Raw genomic sequence first — 15,849 nt, forward strand, 5'->3', positions numbered from 1 at the left:
TGCGGATGCAATGCGTTTACCTCACGCATTGCAACCGTGCGGAATACTCGCCCGTGTGAAAGGGGCCTAACAGGTTGCCTATGAGACCCAGCCTGGGACTGGATCTCCTCAGTCTCTGTAGAAGGCAGGTCCCGATGTCTCAGCAAGGCATTGGGCTGCCTTCTTACCCATTGGGTCCCTGTCACTGCAGCTCAGGGACCCGATGGGATCTCTCACTGACTGCAAACACCTTAATCCACCGACATCAGCTTTTACAGCAGGGGCCCGGCTATCAGTGACTGTCCAGGCTACTGCACTGATCGGGCGGTGCCCGCCCAATCTGCATGAAGTAATAGTACGTCAAATTGCATAATGGAGCAATAGTACGTCATCGGTCAGGAAGGGGGTTAAAGGGCATCTGTCAGCAGATATGTAGCTATGAAATTGGCTGACCTGTTGCATGTACACTCGGCAGCTGAAGACATCTTTTTTGGCCCCATGTTCCTATTGAACGATCAGAAAGTCTTATTTATCTCAAAATGTGGACATTTCACCTCATCATGCAAAAAACAAGCCCTCATACAAGATCTTTACCAGAAAAGTTAAGCAGGCTGGGTTACAGTGCCTGGTCACTGACTTAGGGCTCATGCACACGACCGCAAGCAGCGGGTCCGCAAAATATGGGCCCCGAGCGTTTTGGCACCGCATCACAATGCGGACCCATTCACTTGAAAGGGTCTGCAATCCGGAAGGTCGGTGCGGAACGGAGGCACGGAACCCCACGGAAGCACTATGTAGTGCTTCCGTGGGGTTTCTCTCCGTGCCTCTGCATCGCAAAAAAGTTTTTAAGGTGCGGACCGTCAGATGCAGATCGCGGACCCTATTCAAGTGAATGGGTCCACGATCTGCATGCAGTAGCCCCACGATCGGTGCCCGTGCATTGCGGACCGCAATTTGTGGTCTGCAGCACAGGCCCGGCCGGCACGCGGTCGTGTGCATGAGCCCTAAATTCAAGGTATCTGACTTGCACAGATATCCAGGGCTGTCTCTGCTACCGCAGCAATGCTTTGCACCAACAGGCTAAATCAAAGACAGCAGTCCAAAGCAGGTCCATGGTGTACTTCACCTAACCTCAGGGTCACTAATTCTCTTAGCAGGCCCACCTCCAACCACAGATCCTCCTTAATGCTAACTAACTCATAGCAGGTGTGCCTTAGCTCCCCATCACTGTGCCGTACCCTCTGTAACTGACTGGTCACAAGGCGCTCTGAGCTCCTTTTACTTACCACCTAGGACGCAACCTGTGTGACTCAATGGGATAGTGCCTGTGTGTGTGATACCTCATCCTGCCTGCCCACACCACTACACAGCGTTATGATCTTAAAGTAACAGCACTCATTAAATACAAGCAATGATGAAGCACTGGTTGATCTATACATAATATGGCATATCCCAGTATACATAGCATAGCATGGCAAAACATAACATAAAAGTAGTCACTAGTTACTTCACTAGTGGTGCACAGTTCAAGGATACAAGTTGATGGAGAGGTGATTCAATATTCTGATGGTCCTCATCGGGGCACCCTCTTACATTTTTTTTATGAAAATCCATAAGCAGCACGGCTACCATACCCATGGGTGTGCCTGGCACCACAGCTCAGCCTCATTCTGCTGGTTGGTCGGGGTCCTGAGTTTTGGACCGCCACCCAACACAGATTAACAAGTCATCATCGTGCATTATGAGAAACCCCCAGGAAATGCCACACTCTTTATTTGTCCTTCATTTTAGAGACATAATTGAACAAATAAATAAAGGAAAACGTGAAGTGAATAAGATCAGTGTAATTAGAAATAGACAAAGGGGAAATGACATAAACATGTAAACATAAAGGGCAGAGAAGATATTTCTGATGGCGTTTAAACCAGACAGAGAAAAATACTAATAAGTTTTTTAGTGCTTTGTCTTTTGGAGGAGAAGGAAATTGTACGGTCGCTTTGCTGTACTGGAAAAAAAAAATACAATATTTGGATAGCGTAAACTAGCTTGCACAGGTGTGCTTACCAGATTTGTGTATCTAGCTTCAGATGAAAAGGAAAGACTAAACCTTTGCATTGAATGGCGCATGGACAAGAATGTGATAGAACTGTATGGGTGTAGCTAGGGGATCTAAGAGGGATGTTAGATCCACTCATCTTACGCCCACACAACCCTAAGGGTGACATTTAGTGAGTTTAAGCACATCCACAGCTGGGTCTGTCCCCTTCCCATGATGTGCAATTAGTAATAATATCTAGATGATACACAGTAGGGATCTGTAAGACGAGAATAAAGCCGTAACTTTGAAGTGATCACATGACTGCTTTCTGAGCATTAGGATTTTTAATACCTGCCTTTAAGCATAGAATGTAAGCTCTTATGATCAAACATATAATGTTTTAATAAATATTACAGAATGTAATAGTGGCAACTTTGAATTCCACCAGCAATAGTGTCCACACACTATGCAAAAATACCAGTTCTAGTTATTAAATGGAAATCTGGGAATTCATAAACAACTAACAAAAATTAATTTAATTGAGGTGTGTTTTTTGGGTCTGCATGTGACATCCCTCCTACCCCACCATTCTAGGACTTTTGTGGAATAGACAGTCATTGTTCTTTTTCCCCTTAAAAATGTAAGTGGCAAAGTGTTGCAGCTTTTAATGGTGTGTTTTTTTTTACCAATTTTTTTTTTTTTTCATACAGCTCTACAGCGGAAGTAGCATTTCCTATATTAAAAGAGTAGAACTGCATTGAAAAATGCATGTGCTGAAATACCACAAAAACACTTAACAATCACCCAAAAAGGCTTCAAAGGCTTCACAAGTCAGTTGTTTTTGAATGTATTTCCTTTTCACAAAAACACCAAAAAAAATATGTAGTAATAACAATAATAAACGTAATCTTTTATATAGCACCAACGTATTCCACAGCGTTTTACAATCAGAGGGTTCATGTACAAAAAACATCATACAAACAAGTCAACAAATAAAACAAGAGGAGTGAGGGCCCTGTTCACAAGAGCTTACAATGTGCTTACTAAATGTGTGTGGCAGGGCCATTAGGCTTTGGTTAGGGGCATACATAGAAGTCACATGTATGCCCATTCATAGTCCTTCCCAATACCCATCCTAGCCAGCAGTGTACTGATATGTGAGGTATGATGTATAAATTACAGCTCTTACCTCACATATTAGTACACTGGTGTATATAGTATATATCTGTAAACACTGCATTTATTATACCTCATACCTCACATATCAGTACACTGCTGGGTATACTACATACCTGGGTCCACTGCAGGATACTGAATAATAGATGCAGTGTGTGTATGTATATATGTAACACCCTGCAACTGTCTTTATTGGGCTAACACAATGTCATCTTATGTATTCTGTTCCAGGTTCACCACAATGTGCAGCTATAATATTGTTATGTAACTGTTATAAATGTAATTTACCTGGTTCACCAGCAGGTGGCAGCAAATATGGCAGATCTATCCTTAGACAGAATTAAACTCACCATTCCACTTCCCCCCCCCTTTTGGGCAGAAGAGTCCTGCTTGCTACCACAAGGCGGTGGGAAAGTTCAAGATGATTCCGGTTGAGACTCCATGTTGGAGCTGACAGGACACTAACCTGTTCTTTGGCTGAAACTTAGTCAGACTAAAGAGCGGAGTGCAGCATAAAGAAGGAATCAACGTTACTACTAAGCTAGACTGTCAGTACAGCTGAGAGAAAGAGATAAAGCAGAGTTGAGTTTGCCTGCCAGTTCATGCTAAAGCCTACTGGAACCAAGACAAAACCTGAAAACTGTTTGAAGAAATGTTTATTCAAGTAAAGCTGCCATTGAACTTCATCTCAAGGTCTGGACTCAAGTTATTCTTTCAAATCCCTCAACTATTCCCCCTTTTTATTACTTCGGAGCCAAAGCCTGGGGTCCAGTGATATCCAGGTAGGAGCACCGTAACACACATAAAGAGACATTTAGGCCGCATCACACACCTCGGCATTTCTACTACACCTGGAACACAATATAGAGGGCGCTGGGGGAGGCGGCCCGTTGCATATATATATATATAGACGATGAAAAAGGGCAGCACTCCAGTAGATTAAAAATCAAAAAACTTTATTTACCCATAAGGCTGTAGCGACGTTTCGGCTCTAACACAGGAGCCTTCCTCAAGCAGTGTATACAAACCAAGATCTGAACATATATAGTGTTACAGCTAACCATAACCAATTACATGTCAAGTGAACATAATTAATAAAAAAGCAAAGTGCATAATACATCATACATGTGAACACGGATAAAATCAGCGATACAATATAATCCAATTGTGATACACCTAATTGCATAAGAATAATTGTCGTAAATATAAAATCCAGTGAAATATTCATATAAATATATAATTAATAACATTATCAGTGTCAACTGTAGGTAATTACATAAAGTGTCAAGTGCTTACTGATACAGGTGATGCGTGCTAAGGATGCAGGATGAAGATCGGTTGTAGTCCATGCTGACATGTGCGGTCCGGCGTGCCTGGGTCCCCACTGCGCATGTCCATATGACGTGTAATACATGTTCCCGGCCAGTATCAATCTCGTCACATGACGCATGTGCTCTTGCGTCACCGCGCCGAGACAGCCATTATAGATAAGGGCAAAACAGCCCATTATGTCGCCCTGACGCTCATGATGACAACTTAGTCCGGTACAGTGTGGAATCAGGATGGTGCTGGTATGGGACAATGCCAAAGTATCGAAAGTGGCTAAGCGGGCTCGGCTGAGGGCTACACTAACAATTAAGAGTGAATCCGCCAGCCGTGACCACAGCGCGGCTGCGCATCTGCATACAAATACAGGGTCGCAGTCGCACCGATCAAAACCCACCTATCACCACACCACTCAGAGGGCTCTCCTCATAACACCCTATCACATATGTAACGGACGATGACAAGAATAAAGGCAATTTTCTGGAAAGAACACAGAAGTCGTTTTTGGCATAGACAATGGTGTCCAGACACCGTGATCGCACTGCCCGCATGAATGCCACACCGCTTCTCCTCACCCCAAACTCGGCAGCATACCATCTGGGGCTGTCTCGGCGCGGTGACGCAAGAGCGCATGCGTCATGTGACGAGATTGATACTGGCCGGGAACATGTATTACACGTCATATGGACATGCGCAGTGGGGACCCAGGCACGCCGGACCGTACATGTCAGCATGGACTACAATCGATCTTCATCCTGCATCCTTAGCACGCATCACCTGTATCAGTAAGCACTTGACACTTTATGTAATTACCTACAGTTGACACTGATAATGTTATTAATTATATATTTATATGAATATTTCACTGGATTTTATATTTACGACAATTATTCTTATGCAATTAGGTGTATCACAATTGGATTATATTGTATCACTGATTTTATCCGTGTTCACATGTATGATGTATTATGTACTTTGCTTTTTTATTAATTATGTTCACTTGACATGTAATTGGTTATGGTTAGCTGTAACACTATATATGTTCAGATCTTGGTTTGTACACACTGCTTGAGGAAGGCTCCTGTGTTAGAGCCGAAACGTCGCTACAGCCTTATGGGTAAATAAAGTTTTTTGATTTTTAATCTACTGGAGTGCTGCCCTTTTTCATCGTCTGCATCATTGGATTGGCTTGTATCCATATTGGGCTTTTTTGCACCCTTCATCTCTTTGTTATCTGTGACGGTGCTGCCATCTCTTTTCTTTTTTTTATATATATATATATATATATATAGTGGGGTTTTGCTCTGGTAGATAGGGTAAGCGGGCACAGTACAGAGGCAAAATACAAGTTCTTAACTGAAAACATCAGTGTTTATTCACACTTGAGGCAATTGCACAAAACAACACGTAACTTTGCAGTCTTGGTGTTAATTCACACACAATAGAAAGTTCATATAACATAAGTCACCTTGCTGGCAGTTCTGCCTCCAGTAGTCCACAGTAGGCTTTAGGGGGCCTGTTTCCCCAGCATGCGGCTTTCAGCCCTCCAGCACGGCACAAAGCCTCAGATCCCCAAAAACAGAAACGTCTCTGCTGAGCCCAGCTGCCAATTTAAGGGCAGCAGGTTCTGCCAAACCCCGGATGCACTTAAACTCCGGTCCAGTATTTTACCTCACCTGGCTTGAAACGAGCCTAGCCGTACATGCTGGGAGAAAAATACCTGCCTTACCAGACACAACCCCTCACTGTGTCACATACCCCCCCTTTGTTCAACCCTGAGGGGGTAGACACACACCAGACAATGTACCCGGGACAGGTCATCCGCCTTTCCCTGCAACCGACCTGCTCTGTGTTCTACCGAGAACTTAAAGTTCTGCAGAGACAAAAACCATCTGGTGACCCGGGCATTGCTGTCTTTGGCCTGGCTTATCTACTTTAGAGGGGAGTGATTGGTCACCAGGCAGAACTTTCTCCCCAACAAATAGTGGAGAGACTTGAGTGCCTACTTGATAGCCAGGCACTCTCTCTACACTATACTGTACCTGGTTTCGGCTGGGGTGAGCTTGCAGCTTAGGAAGGCAACAGGATGCTCCTCCGCGTTGACTTCCTGAGACAGTACAGCACCGAGTCCTACTACGGAGGCATCCGTTTGTACCACAAACTCCCTCTTGAAGTCGGGCGTCACCAAAACCGATGACCCACACAGGGCCGACTTAAAAGCGTCAAAAGCCTCTTCTGCCCAATCATCCCAGCGAACCATCATTCATTTTCGTCCCTTCAAGACCCCTGTCAAGGGCGCAGCCAAACATGCTGGTTGCTGGGAAGAAAATACCTGCCTTGCCAGAAACAACCCCTCACTATTTCACAATATATATATATCTATATATATATATATAATAGAGCAGTGTACTGATGTGAGAAGTATAAGGTATAACAGTGCAGTGTGTACAGATATATGTGGTCAGGTATATACTGTATTATGGTCACTATGTGATGTACAGTACATGAGGTAATAGTGGATACAACTGTCTGCAGTACTTTTACTAGATGTACAGGACCTGTGATGAGGAGGATGATGTCATCATCACAGGTCCTCGCAGATGCTTCTATCTAACCTGTAAACTACACCATGCTATGTGCAGCTCCTTTACTAGATGTACAGGACCTGTGATACTGAAGATGACATGTCATCACAGCTCCTGCAGATGCTCCTATCTAACCTAGGAACTACACCTTTGTTTGCGCAGTTCCTTTACTATATGTACAGGACCTAGGATGACATCATCACAGGTCCTTTAGCTTCATCCACTAATGGTAGGCATAGGACGTTGTCTATCCTCCACTTCAGGCCCCTTTTCCGCAAGAGTCCCCATATCAGCTGCGTGGTCTGCCTCTATTGGAGGTATGCCACAGGTTTTGGTCACATAGCCATTACTCTAATCAAACAGAATGAAAATAACAGAACTGACCTGGGGGACACCATTAACTATAATATGGCCCTGCATTTTAGCAGGCAAATGAGCACAGCATGCTGCATAATGTTGTTTGCCATTTTTACAAAATCAGCAACTGAGGTTCCTAATGGAGCCTAAGATGGGAACATAGCCTTAGTGATTAGTAATGATTTTGTGACATCGGCTAGTAAATGACAATACATTTCTTTGTAATGATGTGTTGTCATATACCCTACCTAAATGTCATTGCATTTTTGCCTGTTCTATCCCCTAACAGTCACAAATACTAGACAGCCCTGAGATTTTTTTCCAGTCACAGTCATTAGTACAGGAGGTCAGTTGTCAATCCCAGCTGCCCTACAGTAGATGGTCCTACGGACACAGCTTCTGCATCGTACCATCATATTGTTCTACATGTCCCTTAAAATGTAGGTGTCATGCTTATGGCCAACATATGTCAACATGGAAAAGGGATGAAATCAGTTCTAAACTGTTTTATACTGTATTAACTAAAATTGCCTCACAAAGAAAAGGCTTGTAACATAAACATATTATGGGACATTTATTAAGAAGCGTTTTCCACGCTGGTCTCAAGTCCCTCTACTCTGCTGGATGAAACAATAAAGTTTGGTGCTTCATCCGGCAGGGCGTGTGACACATTTAGCTCTACACCAGCCTACTTGCTGGCGTAGATTTAAGTTATTTTCCACACCAGAAACTGGCATGGAAAATGATAAATGTGGCTCAGGCCTGGCTGCCCGCCTGCTTCCCCGCCCATCTCACACCCTATTTTATCGCCACTTTAGTAGAGTGGCATGAGCGGGGAAAAGTCACTAATTTTACCATACAAATGTGTGACAAAATTGGCAACCTATTTACGTCACAAAAGTGACAGAAATAGATTAGTAAATATCCCCCATTATGCTCAATGTGCTTGCCCCACCCAAACCACATGGCAAAAAAACATGCAAAACTGCGACAATGTGTAGTAAAATTGTGCACGCTATTTTGTCATGCATCACAAACCACTGTATGCAAGGACACCCAGGGGTGTACCACCAATGAGGCCAGGTGAGGCGATTGCCTCAGGTGGCAAGACCTAGAGACAAGTGAGGGCAGTGGCAGGTCTGTGGGAATATCGCTCTATATATTTAACTGTATCACAGTGTGCCTTAAACAGTAGGGCTGGAGGGGTTGGGCGCCTTTTCAATTTATGCTTTAGGCAGCAGAAAGGCTAGGTGCACCCCTGAGGACACCCTTAATGTAATTCACATTAATATCACATTAATAATTTTATATGGTAAGCTAAAAATAAGCAAAGTTATGATTATATGATGACCACGCCCATTTTATCCAACAGTCACAGTAACGTAAATAAGAATTCATCGGATTGCACAAAAAAAAATTTGGAAAGAGATTTTGCAAGAAATAAAGAAAAAAGAAGAGGATAATAAAAAAAAGGTGTAGATTGCTTTTCCAATAAGGTTATATAAACTGTATACAGGACAAATCTATAAACGAGACAAACTCTGACCTGTGCTTAGCATACCGCTTGTAATTTTTAAAATGTGATGAATGGTGACGTCTTTTATGAAAGATTATTAGTTCTTCAATTAAAAGTCTGTACACCCAGGTTACTAAAATATCTGGTATATAACTGGTTAAATCCCTAATTCTGTAAAATGTTGACTGAATTCACCTGCCCTGTGAAGAAGTAAGATCTGACCAGTTTTCATTAAAGCAAGTTCAGCATGTACACACAACCGTTCTGGCTGTTACTGATTCATTTGACATTTGATAAATGTGTTTGAATACTTGGCTGCTGGTCCGGGCTTAGCAAGGAATGCACTGTGTGTAATCGGCAGGGAAATTACATTGGTCTCACACGATGAAAAAGATAGCTTGGTTTCATGACCATATCTTACTATATTGTGACACATATTCCTGGCCCGTATAGAAATCAGTCGATGTTCTAGAATACCAGGACAATCAAACGTCTAATGGAAGCTGGATGAGATTCCATTTCTGCCAGGCTTATGCGTGTTGGGATAAGAGGGAGTAACTATGTTTGCTCTAGCCTAAAAAGGACTGTGAACTATTATCTAGAACTGTTATCTGAGATAGAAGTACACAAGGAAGTTTCCTTTGCTAATGGTTGAACTGGTCTTGAGATAAAACCTTAACTGAATACCTATAGCCCTAATTAATCAACTATTAAAACAGAAGTCGATAAAGATTGGCTTACTTAAAGTTTGAATTACCTGTAATCAGAGATAACGGGAACTTCAGTTTGGAAAAAGATTTATTGAAGAAGAACAAAAATGTAATTGTATAATATGAATAGTTGTTACATTGCTTACATGTTAAGCTAAGTTCACATCTGCATCAGAGGCTCCATTCGGGGCCTCCATCGCACATACATATAGGACATTTTTGTCAAATTAAGTGTCAACTACATGATGGAAACCAGACAGATCCTAGTACAGTCAATATGTTCCATGTGTCGCCATTAGCATCAGTTACGTGTTGGATCCAGCAGCTCAATTTTTTTCCATTGCTCTCCTCCTATAATGGAGCACAGCTATGGAACTCAATAGCCCTGGTGTAAATTCAGCTTCACAGATCTGGTAGAAATGCGTAATCGCACATTGATATTGCTATGCTTTGTTCACACTTCCATCAGGAGCCTCCATCAGAGATTTTGTCCAATTATACATGAAGAACTATGTAGAATTCAACACAGTTTTTCCAGTAAAAATGTCATACATTGTGGAGGAACTCGACAGACCAGAGGGGTCCATCAGGCACTGTTTTGATGTTTATAAATCAATTGGGTCCAATGGGCATTGCTGGGCATTATATGAGAGATCCAGAACTGTTATTTTTCTGCTTATATGAAATAGAAAAATTGTAAACTTGATGGAAGGTTTCAACAGAACCTTAGATCTATATTACATTTATCTTAGATTTATTACACTACATTAGTGGAGAGTTGGAGTGAGTCATATCTCAAATTCTAGTGAAACAAGGAAAGTGTTTTATCCTCAAACTAGAAAATTCCCACCAGGAGGAGGACAATTTCTTACTTTAAGATTTAGCAATTTTTCATGGTTTCATCCTTGAATTATGAAAGCCAGACTTTAGCATTTTTAGGGATGCAGCCACATGAGAGCTGGATAGGGATTTTAGGAGGTCATTTATTAAGACTAATATTTTAGACACTGGTCTTAATAAGCCTTTGCGCTTGCAGTGGATCTGCCGAAGTTATGTAGAGGCGCTGGGCTGGCCTCTACATAACTTTGGCGTATCCAGTGCCAGTCTAAATGTAAGCCAGCTCCCTTGCTGTCTTACATTTAGACCATTTTCTATGCCTAAAATAGGAGTAGAAAATGATGAATGAGACAGGCCTGCCCCCTTCTCCACCAACACCACGCCCACTTTTTTAGACCTGACATAGGCAGGAAAAAGTCACAGATTGTGGAAATAATAACCTTTGTGCTGCAATCTGCACCAGAAGTACGCCTAATATAGGTGTATTTCTGATCGTTAATAACCCCCTTTAATAACTTTTTTTATGTTTTCAATTTTGCACTGTTCACCATGTGGTATAAATAATGTGCTACCTTTAATCTGCCTGTAGGCATAATAAAGGTAATACCAAACTAATATAGTTTATGTTTTATTACTTTTGCATAAAGAAAAAACATTAGTTTTTTGTCTCCATATTCTGAGGTCCATAACTTTTTATTTGTCCTTCTATGGAGCTGCATAAGGGCTTGTTTTTCAGTTTAGGTGAACAAACTACTGGATGCTGTGCCTAATTTATGACGAGGCGCAGCATCCGACACCTTGCCTTGTTATCATAGCCTAGCGTACACCACTGGGCTATGATAAATCTGTCTCACAGAGTCCAATTGCTGCAGTCCGAGACTATAGATACGGATTGTTCAGATGAGGAAACCACTGTATGGGCATGTTCACCGCAGCATAATCTAGTTTTTGTCCAGCCACCTCTCGGCATGTTTGCCGTGCTGCTGCCGCATCTCCTTCCCATCCCCATTACAGTGAATGGGGCCAGGGCAGACATCAGCAGCACACTCGTGCAAACGTTAGTATGGATCCGGCAGGGGAACAGTCTGCCGGGCAATCCTTACGCCATTGTGAAAGAAGCCTTAGACAAATTCAATGGTGCTAAAACACACGTGACCACCTACCACACTTTTTCCAGCGCCTTTTAGTGGCAAGAATAGACATGGTAATTGTATTTCACTGTGTCGGTTTCCCATTGAAACAATAGGAGGCAGATTAAGCGCATATTCTGTGCAGATTGAAATCAAAGATTCTGAGCTGAAATCTTTTCAGAAAAAAACTGTGTGTACATATTCACTAGTGCCAAAACAATACTAAGCATTTTGTCTAGCAGTTCCAGTCTATACTAATATTTTGTGTACTATAGATATTCAACTTGCAAATACATTGATAAGAATGATACAGCAAGTTTCATATAAATTGTTATTGAAACTGTCAATTGAAACTGGAGCTGTATAGTATTGATCACAAATATTCTAATCGTAAATTTATATCGGCACTTCGAGAATTCGCAAAAATCTAGAATATAGTGCTATATATTCGTAATCGCGGATATTCCAGATATTCCAGATATTTTTCATCATAATCAGTACTACTGCTTCTGGCATGTGGGCCAATGAGAAGGCTGCAATATCTTTGTCAGAGCTTAGCAACATCCATAGCAACCAATAGGGAGGTTTCCTACCCCTTTACTATATACAGTTGCAAGAAAAAGTATGTGAACCCTTTGGAATGATATGGATTTTTGCACAAATTGGTCATAAAATGTGATCTGATCTTCATCTAAGTCACAACAATAGACAATCACAGTCTGCTTAAACTAATAACACACAAAGAATTAAATGTTACTATGTTTTTATTGAACACACCATGTAAACATTCACAGTGCAGGTGGAAAAAGTATGTGAACCCTTGGATTTAATAACTGGTTGAACCTCCTTTGGCAGCAATAACTTCAACCAAACATTTCCTGTAGTTGCAGATCAGACGTGCACAACGGTCAGGAGTAATTCTTGACCATTCCTCTTTATAGAACTGTTTCAGTTCAGCAATATTCTTGGGATGTCTGGTGTGAATGACTTTCTTGAGGTCATGCCACAGCATCTCAATCGGGTTGAGGTCAGGACTCTGACTGGGCCACTCCAGAAGGCGTATTTTCTTCTGTTTAAGCCATTCTGTTGTTGATTTACTTCTATGCTTTGGGTAGTTGTCCTTTTGCAACACCCATCTTCTGTTGAGCTTCAGCTGGTGGACAGATTGCCTTAAGTTCTCCTGCAAAATGTCTTGATAAACTTGGGAATTCATTTTTCCTTCGATGATAGCAATCCGTCCAGGCCCTGATGCAGCAAAGCAGCCCCAAACCATGATGCCCCACCACCATACTTCACAGTTGGGATGAGGTTTTGATGTTGGTGTGCTGTGCCTCTTTTTCTCCACACATAGTGTTATGTGTTTCTTCCAAACAACTCAACTTTGGTTTCATCTGTCCACAGAATATTTTGCCAGTACTGCTGTGGAACATCCAGGTGCTCTTGTGCAAACTGTAAATGTGCAGCAATGTTTTTTTAGGACAGCAGTGGCTGCCTCTGTGGTATCCTTCCATAAAATCCATTCTTGTTTAGTGTTTTACGTATCGTAGATTCGCTAACAGGGATGTTAGCATATGCCATAGACTTTTGTAAGTTTTTAGCTGACACTCTAGGATTCTTCTTCACCTCATTGAGCAGTCTGCGCTGTGCTCTTGCAGTCATCTTTACAGGACGGCCACTCCTAGGGAGAGTAGCAGCAGTTCTGAACTTTATCCATTTATAGACAATTTGTCTTACCGTGGACTGATGAACAGCAAGGCTTTTGGATATACATTTATAACCCTTTCCAGCTTTATGCAAGTCAAAAATTCTTAATCGTAGGTCTTCTGAAAGCTCTTTTGAGCGTGGCATCATTCACATCAGGCAATGCTTCTTGTGAAAAGCAAACCCAGAACTGGTGTGTGTTTTTTATATGGCAGGGCAGCTATAACAAACACCTTCAATCTCATCTCATTGATTGGACTCCAGTTGGCTGACACCTCACTCCAATTAGCTCTTGGAGATGTCATTAGTCTAGGGGTTCACATACTTTTTCCACTTGCACTGTGAATGTTTACATGGTGTGTTCAATAAAAACATGGTAACATTTAATTCTTTGTGTGTTATTAGTTTAAGCAGACTGTGATTGTCTATTGTTGTGACTTAGATGAAGATCATATTACATTTTATGACCAATTTGTGCAGAAATACATATCATTCCAAGGGGTTCACATACTTTTTCTTGCAACTGTAAGAAACTCCCCAGCAGACATTTTCTGCTGTTTTTTTTTTTAGTTCTGAGAGAGAGAGTAGTGACATTGCTGTGCTCTGTGCTTTCATCTGGATCCTTATTTAATTAGATAGTTAGTTAGCTCATATATATAATACAGATAGTTAGTGGGAGATAGTCAGTGTAGGTTAGATAGTGATATAGTGTTCATGATCATGACTAAGAGCCGGCTGGCTCAAAAGATGTCGGTCTGACCAGGGACATGGAGGGACCTCTTTCACTGCACCGTGTGTACGTTTGGAATATTCAATAAAGAACATGCAAGATTTTATCTCCTTTGTGCTGGAAATCTGTTTATTTGAGTGATAAAGTGTAGCTGATAGGTTTCAGCGTAGGGTGTTAGGTAGGGTAAAAGGAATTATTGTTTCCCTGCTGTCCATACATACATGCAACAGACATAGTGCTGTGATGTCACAACAATACCAATCAGTAATATCTACTCAGACCTGATAAAATGTGAAGTTGCATGTATTGCGCAAACAAAATGCACATCATTAGTGCAGATTTGCGCAATCGCGAAAATAATGGCTGGAAATTGCGAATTCTAGAATTTGCTAATTTATTGCAAATATTATGCGAAAAATTAGCAAAATATCGCGAAAACTAAAATAGCCTATGCTGCTCATCACTAGAGCTGTACGGTGGCTGCATTTCAGGTCTAAGAGGTATATAAAAAGGTGTAGTATATGTACCTGTTAAAAAGAAGAAAATGCTTGACTATACCATGAACATTCACCCTCTGCACAGATTTCTTCTGTATTTGCTACACATTTTTCTCTTTAAATGGAAAGATTTTAAAATGTGCAGCTTTAATTGTATCGACATAAGTAGAGATGAGCGAATTTCTCAAAAATTCTATTCAGTCGGTTCGCCAAATTTTACGAAAAGATTCGATTCGATCTGAATTCATTTGTGGCGAATCGCGTTAAAAGCAGCTATTTCCTGGCTGCAGAGAGCCTGTATAGTGATGTAGAACACTGTGCCTGGCAACAACATGCATAGTGAGTCTGCTGTGGTAGTGAAACAATACTGTGAGTCAGTATGACACGCAGTTGACAGGCATCGCTCCTAGAATCAGTGCACACTTCACTTCTTTGGGCAATTACGGGTCCAAAACTGACCAAATAAAGTGTGACCTCAGACTTACAGGTCGATGTTAGCGTCAAGTATAAAGAACCGTGCAGAAGCCCAAGATCCTACTATAGCGTGAAAGAGTGCAATTCTTTTAGACCGTCGTCCGCTGATTCCACATAGATGTCTACAGAACCTGTTCTATTAAACTCTTATACAAATAGAGCCCTTCAACAGAGTGGAGAGGGTGTCAGCAGTAAGTTTGTGTGGACATCACTGATTATTTTGCCCTTCCTCTAATCCGTCAGAGCAATAAAGCCCACAAAACAGATCCTGTCTGTTGAGCATCCACCTTCACTGGGTCAGCATTTGGTCAGTAATCCATCAGTATTGCTAATGCCCAAAAAAAAAAAACAGGACTGGATCCAAAACAGAGATGACACGTGAATGGAATATTTGCATGTCTTATGTGTTTTGTACCCACTTCTGCTTTTGGCTACCAAATCATGAGCCAATTCTGATGGGACCATACAGGCCTTACAGCTGCTACACAGACAGGATCCATTGTGCCTCTCATTTCTCCTTCCTTCTGACAGATCAGAAAAAGGTTCAAATAAATGATGATATCAACCAGGCCAAAAGGCAAAATAGTGGCCCAGTCATGAAGTGGGAAGGGTGGGAACAGCATGAGAAGTCCACAGAGTGGCCCAATGACAGAGTGTGGAGGTGGCAGCAGCATCAGGAGACCACAAAGTGGCAAGGTGACATAGTGTGGAGGTGGAAGCAGCATCAAGAGACCACAGAGTGGCAAAGTGACATAGTGTGGAGGTGGCAGCAGCATCAGGAGACCACAGAGTG

The sequence above is a fragment of the Bufo bufo genome, chromosome 4, assembly GCF_905171765.1.
Source record: "Bufo bufo chromosome 4, aBufBuf1.1, whole genome shotgun sequence".
In the NCBI taxonomy this organism is placed as follows: domain Eukaryota; kingdom Metazoa; phylum Chordata; class Amphibia; order Anura; family Bufonidae; genus Bufo; species Bufo bufo.